The following is a 14,489-nucleotide window of genomic DNA, read 5'->3' as shown; positions in this document are numbered from 1 at the left end:
ATCTTGTACCTTTACTTTTTGTCCTTAAAAGTATCATGGTGATCGGCACCAATTCCTTATTTTGCCTTTATCTTGGCTAACGTCATATGCTAGGGAAAGATCTATATTCATATGTCAACTTCGAAGTAAGTATTCATGAATTATTATTGTTGACATTACCCTTGAGGTAAGTAGTTGGGAGGCGAAACTATAAGCCCCTATCTTTCTCTGTGTCCAAGTGAAACTTTGATCTCTTGAGTACCACGTGAGTTGTAGCAATTGTAAAAGATGAAAGAATGATTGAGTATGTGGATTTGCTTTACAAGCTCTTATTTGACTCTTTCCGATGTTATGATAAATTGAAATTGCTTCAATGACTAAAGGCTATTGGTTGTTAATTCTCAATAAGGTTCTTGATCCATACTTTACTTTGTGAAGGAATTATCACTTTAGCATAAGAGATTATATGATTTTATTGCTATTCTGATTATGATCATGATGCCTGCATGTCCGTATTTTGTTTTGTTGACACCTCTCTCTCTAAACATGCGGGCATATTTATTGATCTCGGTTTCCGCTTGAGGACAAGTGAAGTCTAAGCTTGGGGGAGTTGATACGTCCATTTTGCATCATGCTTTAATGTTGATATTTATCGCTTTATGGGTTGTTATTACACTTCACGGTACAATACTTATGCCTTTTCTCTCTTATTTTACAAGGTTTACATGAAGAGGGAGAATGCCGGCAGCTGGAATTCTGGCCTGAAAAAGGAGCAAGTTTGAGACACCTATTCTGCGTAACTCCAAAAGCCGTGAAAGTCAACGAGGAATTATTTTGGAATTTATAAAAAATACTGGGCGGAAGAAGTACCAGAGGGGAGCCACCAGGAGGCCACAAGCCTGCTAGGCGCGACCTACCCCCCTGGTCATGCCTAGGAGGCTTGTGGCTCCCTATTGCCCCTCTGGCTCCCCTCTTTTCTATAAGGAGGGTTTCGTTCTAGAAAAAAATCAAGAGGAGGCTTTCGAGAGGAATCGCCGCCGCCACGAGGCGGAACTTGAGCAGAACCAATCTAGAGCTCCGGCAAGGTCGTCCTGCCGGGGAAACTTCCCTCCCGAAGGGTTAAATCGTCGCCGTCGTCTCATCGGAGGGGACTCATCACCATAAACATCTTCATCAGCACCATCTCATCTCCAAACCCTAGTTCATCTCTTGTAACCAATCTCCGTCTCGCGACTCCGATTGGTACTTGTAAGGTTGCTAGTAGTGTTAATTACTCTTTGTAGTTGATGCTAGTTGGATTACTCGGTGGAAGATTATATGTTCAGATCCTTGATGCTATTCAACACCTCTCTGGTCATGGATGTAATTATTCTTTGTGAGTAGTCACTTTTGTTCCTGAGGACATGGGATAAGTCATGCTATAAGTAGTCATGTGAATTTGGTATTCGTTCGATATTTTGATGTGTTGTATGTTGTTTTTCCTCTAGTGGTGTTATGTGAACGTAGACTACATAACACTTCACCATTATTTGGGCCTAGAGTAAGGCATTGGGAAGTAATAAGTAGATGATGGGTTGCTAGAGTGACAGAAGCTTAAACCCTAGTTTATGCGTTGCTTCCTAAGGGGCTGATTTGGATCCACAGTTTAATGCTATGGTTAGACTTTGTCTTAATTATTCTTTCGTAGTTGCGGATGCTTGCGAGAGGGGTTAATCATAAGTGGGATGTTTGTCCAAGTAAGGGAAGCACCCAAGCACCGGTCCACCCACATATCAAATTATCAAAGTAGCGTACGCGAATCATATGAACATGATGAAAACTAGCTTGACAGAAATTCCCATGTGTCCTCGAGAGCGCTTTACCTCCTATAAGAGTTTTTCCACGCTTGTCCCTTGCTACAAAAGGGAATGGGCCACTTTGTTGCACCTTTGTTACTATTGTTACTTGCTACTTGCTATGAATCATCTTATCACACAACTATCTGTTACCGATAATTTCAGTGCTTGCAGAGAATACCTTGCTGAAAACCACTTGTGAGATTCTTCTGCTCCTCGTTGGGTTCGACACTCTTACTTATCGAAAGGACTACGATAGACCCCCTACACTTGTGGGTCATCATGTATCCTTATGTTAAGTATATGAAAGAAATTGTTACAAACAAAAGAAAGATACTGGAAGCTGAGATCTCCACCATGCTAGCTAATTATACCTTTAAGGTTGGAATACCAAAGAAACTAGGAGATCCTGAAGTACCTACTATACCATGCTCTATTAAAGGAAATTATGTTATAACTGCTTTATGTGACCTCGGAGCTGGTGTTAGTGTTATGCCTTTCTCTTTATATTGTAGACTTGATTTGAATAAGGTGACACCTACTGAAATTTCTGTGCAAATGGCTGATAAATCAACTACTTTGCCTATCGGTATTTGTGAGGATGTGCGTGTTGTGGTTGCAAATGTTACTATCCTAACGGACTTTGTTATTCTTGATATTTCTGAGGACGACAGTTTGTCGATCATCCTTGGTAGACCCTTTCTGAATACTGCAGGTGCTGTTATTGACTGCAACAAAGGCAATGTCACTTTCATGTTAATGGTAAGGAGCATACGGTTCACTTTCCGAGGAAACTACCTCAAGTTTATAGTATCAACTCCATTGAAAAAATTCCAACGATTATTATTAGAGACTTTGAAATCCCACTCCCTACTGTCAAGAGGAAATATGATATACTTATTGTTGGGGACATGCATATCCCCATTGAGGCAACCTACTGTTATTCGAAAATTCTTTGGTTTCATGTCATTCGGAAAAAGTTTGTCAATAAGACTTGATCAACCTTATTGATGGATTCTTTTTGACGGGCATGAGATGGATAAATTTAGAAAGCACAACCTTCTCTACCCAACTTTTATTTTCTGTTCCTTAGCTTTAATTTAGTAAAAAATACTATTATTTCCCTGCTTTTCCATTTTATCTGTGCAATATAAAATGACCTCAAAATAAATTTTCTCAGCATGCCCTAAAAATTTAGTATGACTTTTTCTGGAATATTTAAGAATTTTTGGCACTAAAAATACATCAGGGGGCAGCACTAGTGGGCCACAAGCCTACAGGGAGCGGCCACCCCCGTGGCCGTACCCCCGAGGCTTGTGGGTCTCATGTAGGGCCCCTCCACTTATTCCACTACCCATCCACTTCGTCTTCCTCCAGAAAAAATCCCACCATTGCTCAAACCCTGTTTTAGCTCGTCTTGCGGCCATTTTCGATCTTCTTGCTCAAAGCTTCTTTGCAGAACTATTTTAGGGTCTTGTTCATCGGTATGTGACTCCTCCAATGGTCCAATTAGTTTTTGTTCTAGTGCTTTATATGTGATACGTCTCCAACGTATCTATAATTTTTGATGGTTCCATGCTATTATCTTGTAAAACTTTGGATGTTTTGTATGCATTATATATCTTTTTTGGGACTAACTTATTAACTCAGTGCCAAGTGCCAGTTCTTGTTTTTTCCGTGTTTTTGACCTTTTTCGTAGGAGAGTATCAAACAGAGTCCAAACGGAATAAAACCTCCGAAAATATTTTTTTCCGGAACAGAAGATATGCAGGGAGCTTGAGAACCAAGGCAAAGGCTCACGGGGGAGGCCATAAGCCCCCTACCCGCAACCTGGGGGGCGCGCCTAGCAGGCTTGTGACCCCCCCCCCCATGGCTCCTCTTTCCTACTTCTTCCGCCTATAAATCCATGAAAAATCTAAAAGCACGGAGGAGAGCCACGAAAATACTTTTCCGCCGCCGCAAGTTTCTGTCTATGCAAGATCCCATCTGGGGCACGTTCTGGTGCCCTACCGGAGGGGGATTCGGACACGGAGGGCTTCTTCATCAACACCATTGCCTCTCCGATGATGCGTGAGTAGTTTACCATAGACCTTCCGGTCCATAGCTAGTAGCTAGATGGCTTCTTCTCTCTCTTGGATCTTCAATACAAAGTTCTCCATGATCTTCATGGAGATCTATCCGATGTAATCCTCTTTTGCGGTGTGTTTGTCGAGATCCGATGAATTGTGGATTTATGATCAGATTATCTATGAATCTTTTTTGAGTTTCCTCTGATCTCTTATATGCATGATTTCATATCCTTGTAATTCTCTTCGAGTTGTGGTTTGTTTGGCCAACTTGATCTATGATTCTTGCAATGGGAGAAGTGCTTGGTTTTGGGTTCATACCGTGCGGTGTCCTCACCCAGTGATAGAAGGGGTAGCGTGGCACGCATCATGTTGTTTCCATCAAGGGTAAAAATATGGGGTTTATATCTATTGCATGAATTTATCCCTCTACATCATGTCATCTTGCTTAAGGCGTTACTCTGTTTGTTATGAACTCAATACACTAGATGCATGTTGGATAGCGGTTGATGTGTGGAGTAATAGTAGTAGATGCAGAAAGTATCGATCTACTTGTCTCGGACGTGATGCCTCTATGTATGATCATTGCCTTAGATATCGTCATGACTTTGCACGGTTCTATCAATTGCTCGACAGTAATTCGTTCACCCACCGTAATACTTGCTATCATGAGAGAAGCCTCTAGTGAACACTATGGCCCTGGGTCTACTTCACATCATATTTTCAGCTCTACACTTTTACTTTTTTGCACTTTCCGCCTTCAGATCTCATCTTGCAATCAATCGTAAAGGGATTGACAACCCCTTTGTAGGGTTGGGTGCAAGTTTGTTGTTTTTGCACAGGTACTTTGGAGACTTGCCTTGATACTCCTACTGGATTGATATCTTGGTTCTTAAACTGAGGGAAATACTTACTGCTACTGTGCTTCATCACCCTTTCCTCTTCAAGGGAAAAAACAACGCAAGCTCAAGAGGTAGCAATAAGAATTTCTCGCGCCGTTGTCGGGGAGAATCAAGTGAAGAATAGTCTTCCTCCAATGTGTCAATTTCTGGTACCGGGGACTGTTCTAAGTGAAGCTTATCCAAGTAACTGTCACAAACTCATCTCTTGCATTTACCTTTTTTTGCCTCTTGTTTTCCTCTCCCCCACTTCTGAAAAGCAAAAATTTACAAAAATATTTGCCTTTTTCGTTCACCCTTTTCTTTCGCTTGCTTTTTGTTTGCTTGTGTGGGATAGTCTACCTACCCCTATGGCTAGACCTATCGCTTTGAACGAAACTCCCGACAGCAAAGTTCTTAATTTCAAACAAATTGAGGGAGAAAACTTAAAGGATGCTTGGTATAGGATTTGCAATGCTCATAATAGTTCTACTCATAAGCAATCTACTACCGTCCTACTTTGCAGCTTTTATGTGGGTATTTCCCCTTGGTATAGGTATATTCTTGACACCATCGTAGGTGGAAATTTCTTGGGTAGCCATACCGTTGATTCTTACGGTGCTTTAATAAATTTAGTTGGCTCAGGCCCACTCATGGTTAATGCAACTACCTTAACTTTGGAACATGTGATGCGTAGGCTGGATATCATTGAAAATAAGGTTGCTACGATTGAACTCATTGAAAATTTGGATAAAAAGATCCACAATCAAATCACTCAGTATGGATCCAAGGTGGGAATGACTTTGAAAAATTTAAAGGAGAGGGAACCCACAATTAATGAAAAACTAGGTCTTGATTCCGCTAGAATTGGCAAACTAGAGGATGTTATAACCAACTTGGGTTCCGCTTTTGCCGCTGTGCAGAACACTCCAAATTTTGCCCAAAATAAGGCCACCAAGTCTGTTTTTGTTCCTAAAAACAGTGGTGAACCATCTAGTAAGACAGATGAAGATCTTAAGATGATGAGTGTTCACCCTACTAATGGTTTGAGCACCAAAGACGACGATACGTGATTCTGTCGCCTTATGCCTAGCTAAGGGCGTTAAACAATAGCGCTTGTTGGGAGGCAACCCAATGAATTTATCTTTGCTTTTTTGCTCTTTGTTTTGTTGTTTCCACACCATCATATATCTGTTATGATTGTGTTTTTGTGTTTCTTTTTGTGTTTGTGCCAAGTAAAACCTTTATGACTAGTTTTGGTGATGGTTGTTTGATCTTGCTGAAAAAGACAGAAACTTTGTGCTCACGAAATTATTTTTCATTCCTATCCAGAAAGAGATTTTGAGTTGATTCTTTTTGCTTTTGGTTTATATGCCAATTTTCCAAATTGGCGTAATTTTTCAGAATTTTTGAGATACCATAAGTGTACGAAGTATACAGATTGCTACAGACTGGTCTATTTTTGACAGATTCTGTTTTTTGTTGTGTTGATTGCTTATTTTGATGAAACTATGGATAGTATCGGGGGGTACTAGCCATGGAAAAGTGAGAATACAGTAATATAACACCAATATAAATATAAATCAAGCTTTCTACAGTACCTAAAGTGGTGGTGGTTTGTTTTCTTATGCTAATGATATCACGAGTTTCTGTTTAAGTTTCGTGTTGTGAAGTTTTCAAGTTTTGGGTGATGTTCTCATGGACAATGGGATAAAGAGTGGAAAGAGCTCAAGCTTGGGGATGCCCAAGGCATCCCAAGCCAAATTCAAGGATACCAAAAAGCCTAAGCTTGGGGATGCCCCGGGAAGGCATCCCCTCTTTCGTCTTCAATCCATCGGTAACGTTACTTGGAGCTATATTTTTATTCACCACATGATATGTGATTTGCTCGGAGCGTCGTGTATTATAGGAGTCTTTTATTTTTGTTGTGTCACAATCATCCTTTCTGCACACCTTTTTGAGAGGGACATACACTCGTCGTGAATTTGCTAGAATAGTCATTGAGCTTCACTTATATCTTTTGAGTTAGGCAATTTAGCTCGCATGTGCTTCACTTATATCTTTTGAGATAGATAACTTTGATCTAGTTATTCACTTAGATCTTTTTAGTGCACGGCGGTGTCATATTTTGGAGAAATAAGAACTCTCGATCTTCACTTATATCTTTTTGGGAGTGCTCTCTTTGAGTAACTTGGTAGTTGGCTTGTGCTATGAAAGTAGTCCTAAAGATGAGAGGCATCCAAAGAAGATATAATGAAACTTCCATATTCTTGTGCATTGATTAGTAAAGAGAAGTTTTATTCCTCTCAATTAGTTTTGAGACATGGATATGGTAATATTAGATTTATGTTAGTAGGGTGTCGTGAATCTAGAAATACTTGTGTTGAAGTTAGTGATTCCCGTAACATGCACGATGTTGAACCACTATGTTAGGAAGTTGGAGTATAATTGATTTATTGATTGTCATCCTTTGTTTGACGGCCGGGATCACGCGATGGTTAACACCTACCAACCCTTCCCCTAGGAGTATGCGTTTAGCACTTTGTTTCGATTACTAATAAAACTTTCCCAATAAGTATATGAGTTCTTCATGACTAATGTGAGTCCATGGTATAGATGCACTTTCACCTTCCACCCTTACTAGCCTCTCTAGTGCCACGCAACTTTCGCCGGTGCACAAACCACCATACACCTTCCTCAAAACAGCCACCATACCTACATATCAAGGCCTTTTCATAGCCATTCCGAGATATATTGCCATGCCACTCCCACCGTTCCGTCTGATGACTCGTGCCGTCACTTTCAGATTGCCATTGCATGATCATAAGATAGCTAGCGATATGTTTCAACATCATACGATAAGCTAGATCGTTGCACATCCCGGTACACTGCCGGAGGCATTTCCTATAGAGTCATCATTGCTCTAAGTATTGAGTTGTGAGTAGATAAAAGTGTGATGATCGTCATTATTAGAGCATTGTCCCATGTGAGGAAAAATGAAAAGAGGCCAAAGATGCCTACCAAAAAAATTAAAAAAATAAAGAGGCAAAAGAGCCCAAACAAAAAAAATGAGAGAAAAAGAGAGAAGGGACAATGCTACTATCTTTTTCCACACTTCTGCTTCATAATAGCACCATGTTCTTCATGATTGAGAGTCTCTTGTTTTGTCACCCCCTTATACTAGTGGGAACCTTCATTATATAACTTGGCTTGTATATTCCAATGATGGGCTTCCTCAAAATTGCCCTAGGTCTTTGTGAGCAAGCAAGTTGGGTGCACACCCACTAGTTCTCCTTTTGAGCTTTCACACACTTATAGCTCTAAGTGCATCTGTTGCTTGGTAATCCCTACCCATTCACATTGATATGTATTGATGGGCATCTCCATAGCCCGTTGATACGCCGAGTCAATGTGACCATCTCCTCCTTTTTTCCTCACAACCTCCACCATACTCTATTCCACCTATAGTGCTATATCCATGGTTCACGCTCATGTATTGCGTCAGAGTTGAAAAAGTTTGAGAAAGAAAAAGTGCAAAAACAATTACTTGGCCAATACCGGGGTTGTGCATGATTTAAATTCGTTGTGTGGGGCTGATGGAGCATAGCGAGATTATATGATTTTACAGGGATAAATTTCTCTGGCCTTGTTATTTCGAAAGTTCATGATTACCTTGCTAGTTTGCTTGAAGTATTATTGTTTTCATGTCAATAGCAAACTATTGTTTTGAATCTTACGGATCTGAACATTCATGCCACATGAAAGAAGTTACAAAGGACAAATATGTTAGGTAGCATTCCACATCAAAAATTCAGTCCTTATCACTTCCCTACTCGAGGACGAGCAGCAGTTAAGCTTGGGGATGCTTGATACGTCTCCAACGTATCTATAATTTTTTATGGTTCCATGCTATTATCTTGTCACACTTTGGATGTTTTGTATGCATTTTATATATTTTTTGGGACTAACTTATTAACTCAGCGCCAAGTGCCAGTTCCTTCTTTTCCGTGTATTTGACCTTTTTCATAGGAGAATATCAAACAGAGCCCAAACGGAATAAAACCTCCGAAAAGATTTTTTTCGGAACAGAAGATATGCAGGGAGCTTGAGAACCAAGGCAAAGGCTCCCGGGGGAGGCCACAAGCTCCCTAGCCGCGGCCTGGGGGGCCGCTCCTAGCAGGCTTGTGGGCCCCCCGTGGCTCCTTTGCCCAACTTCTTTCGCCTATTAATCCCCGAAAAATCTGAAACCACGGAGGAGAGCCACGAAAATACTTTTCCGCCGCTGCAAGCTTCTGTCTCCGCTAGATGACATCTGGGGCATGTTCTGGTGCCCTGCCGAAGGGGGGATTCAGACACGGAGGGCTTCTTCATCAACACCATTGCCACTCCGATGATGGGTGAGTAGTTTACCACACACCTTCGGGTCCATAGCTAGTAGCTAGATGGCTTCTTCTCTCTCTTGGATCTTCAATACAAAGTTCTCCATGATCTTCATGTTGATCTATCCGATGTAATCCTCTTTTGCGGTGTGTTTGTGGAGATCCGATGAATTGTGGATTTATGATCAAATTATCTATGAATCTTATTTCAGTTTCCTATGATCTCTTATATGCATGATTTCATATCCTTGTAATTCTCTTCAAGTTGTGGGTTTTGTTTGGCCAACTTGATCTATGATTCTTGCAATGGGAGAAGTGCTTGGTTTTGGGTTCATACCGTGCAGTGTCCTCACCCAGTGATAGAAGGGGTAACGAGGCACGCATCATGTTGTTGCCATCAAGGGTAAAAAGATGGGGTTTATATCTATTGCATGAATTTATCCCTCTACATCATGTCATCTTGCTTAAGGCGTTACTCTGTTTGTTATGAACTCAATACACTATATGCATGTTGGATAGCGGTCGATGTGTGGAGTAATAGTAGTAGATGCAGAAAGTAACAGTCTACTTGTCTCGGACGTGATGCCTATATTTATGATCATTGCCTTAGATATCGTCATGACTTTGCGCGGTTCTATCAATTGCTCAATAGTAATTCGTTCACCCACCGTAATACTTGGTATCATGAGAGAAGCCTCTAGTGAACACTATGGCCCCCGGGTCTACTTCACATCATATTTTCAGCTCTACACTTTTACTTTGTTGCACTTTCCTCCTTCAGATCTCACCTTGCAATCAATCGTAAAAGGATTGACAACCCCTTTGTAGCGTTGGGTGCAAGTTTTCTGTTTTTGCGCATGTAGTTTGGAGACTTGCCTTGATACTCCTACTGGATTGATATCTTGGTTCTAAAACTGAGGGAAATACTTACTGCTACTGTGCTGCATCACCCTTTTCTCTTCAAGGGAAAAACCAACGCAAGCTCAAGAGGTAGCAATATGCTGCAAATTTTTGCTGCTGTGGTGACCTTGTTCTTGAGCTTCCATGTCAAATTTGTAGGATCCCAAGTAGTTTTAATGCATGATATAGCTTCTAGACACTTGTGGGAGTATTTTCTATAAGTTTTGATTGAGCTTTATTCACCTTTATTTGAGGTCACTAAAAATTTCTGAAATTTTTCAGAGAAAGAAAGGATGAGGAGATTGTTAAGAGGCTCTTCAAGCCGAGGTTCTAAGGAAAGTTAAAATGAGAAGCCTAGATAAAATATTCCTCACAACGCGGACGTTCAACCATGTGAATGGCCAAGTGATGCATTCTTGAGGGCGGTCGGAATTTATGAAGATTTCTATTATCTGGCAAAGCATGCAGGCATCACCACCTTCCTCAATGATAAGTGTGACCAATGTATCCTACTTACTAATACTTTCGTGCAAAGTTTTCACTTTTATCCTAGGAAGAATCCTCCCATGGTAGAGTTTCAATTATATGATGTGCCTAAGGAAATGCCACTTTACAATTTTTGCAATGTTTGTAAAATACCTTTTGAGGGCAGCATTAGTGAACCACGTCCTAGAGACATGGTGGGTTTTCTTGCCACAATCACTTTAGGGGAAGAGAGAGGGGTGTCAAAGGCAAGAGCGGCCAGTGTGCATTTCCCTGTTCTACACTATTATTCATTATTTGCGGGGAGGTGTTTAGTTGGTCGCGGTGAGAGTGGAAGCCTCAGTGCTCCCGACCTTGCTATTCTGCGCCATGCTTTACTTGCTGATAGAACTTTTAGTCTGGGCGCCATAGTGGCCCAATGGTTGACCTTAAACCATTTGAAGGGCACTATATTCTGAGGTATCTATGCATCTCGTTTAGCTAAACACTTTGAGGTACCCATTAGGCTCGATGAGGAAGAGGAAATGCTACCCCCTGTAAGTTCTTTAGATTAGGATAGAATGGTAGCACATGATTTTATTAAGAAAGACAATGATAAGAGGTTGCTTTACAACTTAGTATTTAGTGAGGGTACTTGTGAGCTTATTACTTTGCCTGCTCGTTCTTTGTTTGATATCCATTCATGCAGGTACATTATTATGCCCGAGGACACTTTTAAATATTGTGGCATGCCGCAACCCCCGTCACCTGAGCTTGCACCAACCATTGATCTGTATCAAGTTCCAGTTTTCCAGTGGGAGCCACAAGAGCTCACAAACGAGAGGAACCCCAGTATCCTCCGGAGTATGCAGATTATTTCCAGCCATGGCCCTAGACCAACTTAGGCTAAAAGCCTCAGCTTGGGGGAGTACGTATTTCTCACCGACATTACATTCATGTTCACACATTCATTTTAGTTGTCGGTGGTCATACTTTTTCTTTGTACCATCCATGGTAGTTTATTTATTCTTTTGTTTTCTTCTTATGTGTTTCATTAACCTTGAGAAGATCCAAAAAATTATTTCTAGCTTTACCCTCTAGTTTGTTTAGTTGTAGTGTTAAAGGAAAACCCAAAAAGATTTCTCATTCTTCTTTTTCTTGTTGGGAGCTTTCCCGTGTAAATAGTTTTTCTTTCTTCTTTGAGTCGTAAGGAAAAGACCACGATGACATGTTGAGTGGCTCTCATATGCATTATTGTTTATCTATCAGAGAGCCCACATTCCCTTTTATTCTCATTTGAGTAAAAGCTTGCAGATTCCAGCTTAGTCCAATGCACTTACACTATTATTATTATTATTAACACCGTTCGGTCGTGCAAGTGAAAGGCAATAATGATGACATATGATGAAGTGACTGAGATGGAGAAAAGCTGGTATGAACTCGACCTATTTTGTTTTTGTAAATATGATTAGCTCATCGTTCTCGATTCAGCTTGCTATGGACTGAACATATTTGCAATAATAATTAGAGATTATAGCTACTTGTGACATGATTAATTAGCTAGGAGTGAATAATGGTTTGCCTTGAATGCCAACATGCATATTAAAATGGTTGTGATGTAGTATGATAGAATGGTATCCTCCTCCGAATGATTCGAATGCTTGACTTGGCACATGTTCACGCATGTAGTTGAAACAAAATCAACATAGCCTCCACAATGTTTATGTTCATGGTGATTTATATCCTACTCATGCTTGCTTTCAATGTTGGTTAATCTCAAAGCATGGTTAGGACTGTTGTCGCTCTTTAGTTGGTCGCTTCTCAGTCTTTTGCTAGCCTCCACTTGTACTAAGCGAGAATACTGCTTGTTCGTCCATCTCCATAAACCCAAAGTTGTTCCATATGAGTCCATCATACCTACCTATATGCGGTATTTACCTACCGTCACAAGTAAATTTGCCTGTGCCATACTCCAAACATTCAAAAAAAATCTGTTTTGTATGCCCGAATCGCTCATGTAGTGACTAGGGGCTGTCGGTATCTTCCATGCTAGGTGGGTTATTCTAACGATATGTGTTGATTCACTATCATTCACGAGAAAATGGCTGGTATTCGGGATGCCTAGTCTCATAATCAAATCTAAATTAATGAAACAAAACTCCCCCAGGATTTTTGGTATGGACGGTACCCGTAGATACGGCCCGCCGTGGAGTGTGATTGATTGGTGGAGGGGGAGTAAAAACTATACTATTCTGTTTGGGAACCGCCTATAATGTATCTAGCATGAAAGATATCGAGATCTCTTGGTTGTTATGTTGACAATGAAAGCATACCACTCAAAATTATGATTCATCCCTGTTTTAAAAACTCGAGCTCTGGCACCTTTGTAAATCAATTCTTCCCTCTGCGAAGGGCCTACCTATTTTACTTTACTATTGAGTCATCCTCTTCTTATAAAAAGGGACCAGTTAGAGAGCACCTCTGTCATTTGTATGTTTTGTTATTAATGGATATTGAGTATGAGTATGACTAGATCTCTTTTACCATGAAGTACAATGTCTAGTCAGTCCTTGTTCTTTGGAGGTGCTCTGCATCTATGTTTTGCGGTCTCAAAAAGGGCTAGCGAGATACGATTATATCTTATTGTATTATGATTGTTTTGATAAAATTGTTGTCATCCGAGACTTACTATTATTGCTCGTTAGTTGCTTATGCCATTGATATAAGTGAATATGAGACCTAAATATTATTGTGAATATGGTTAGTCTATATTCTTTGTTGAAAATCTGGACAACAGTTAGACATATTTATAACACCAAGATCAAACAGAGTTTGTAATAGTTTTTCTTTATAACTTTCAGTTTATCAATAGAAATGCTTGAGGACAAACAAAGGTTTAAGCTTGGGGTAGTTGATACGTCTCCAACGTATATACTTTTCCAAACTCTTTTGCCCTTGTTTTGGACTCTAATTTGCATGATTTGAATGCAACTAACCCGGAGTGACATTGTTTTCACCAGAATTGTCTTGGTGTTACTTTTGTGTAGAAATAAAAGTTCTCAGATTGACCTTAAAATCTATGGATAATATTTTTGGAATTAATAAAAAATACTAGCGAAAGAATCTACTTGAGAGGGGCCACCCCCTAGCCACAAGCGTGCACGGCGCCCCCCCCCCCCCCTGGGTCGTGCTCCCTAGCTTGTGAGGCCCATGAAGCTCCACCGACCTTGTTTCCACTCCTATATATTACTATTCATCCCGAAAAAATCAAGGAGAAGATTTCATCACGTTTTAAGATACGGAGCCGGCACCACCTACTATTCTTCCTCGGGAGGGCAGATTTGGAGTCTGATTTGGGCTCCGAAGAGGGGAAATCGACGCCATCGTCTTCACAAACCATCCTTCATCACCAATTTCATGATGCTCTCCGTCGTTCGTGAGTAATTCCATCGTAGGCTTGCTGGACGGTGATGGGTTGGATGAGATCTATCATGTAATCGACTTAGTTTTGTTAGGGTTTGATCCCTAGTATCCGTTATGTTCTAAGATTGATGTTGCTATGACTTTTCTATGCTTAATGCTTGTCACTAGGTCCCGAGTGCCATGATTCCAGATCTGAACCTATTATGTTTTCATGAATATGTATGTGTTATTGATCCTATCTTGCAAGTCGTAGACACCTATTACGAGTTATGATCCGCATCCCCCAGGGTGACAATAACTCGGATTCTTTCCCGTGATTACCGTAGTTTGAGGAGTTCATGTCTTCACTAAGTGCTGATGCTTTGGTCTAGTTCTCTATTAAAAGGAGGCCTTAATATCCCTTAGTTTCCACTGGGACTCCGCTGCCACGGGAGGGTAGAACAAAAGATGTCATGCAAGTTCTTTTCCATAAGCATGTATGACTATATATGGAATACATGCCTACATAACATTGATGAATTGGAGCTAGTTCTATATCACCCTATGTTATAACTAGTGCATGATGAA

Source organism: Hordeum vulgare, chromosome 3H (genome assembly GCF_904849725.1).
Source record: "Hordeum vulgare subsp. vulgare chromosome 3H, MorexV3_pseudomolecules_assembly, whole genome shotgun sequence".
Taxonomy (NCBI): Eukaryota; Viridiplantae; Streptophyta; class Magnoliopsida; order Poales; family Poaceae; genus Hordeum; species Hordeum vulgare.
Note: the sequence above shows the minus strand (reverse complement) of the source record.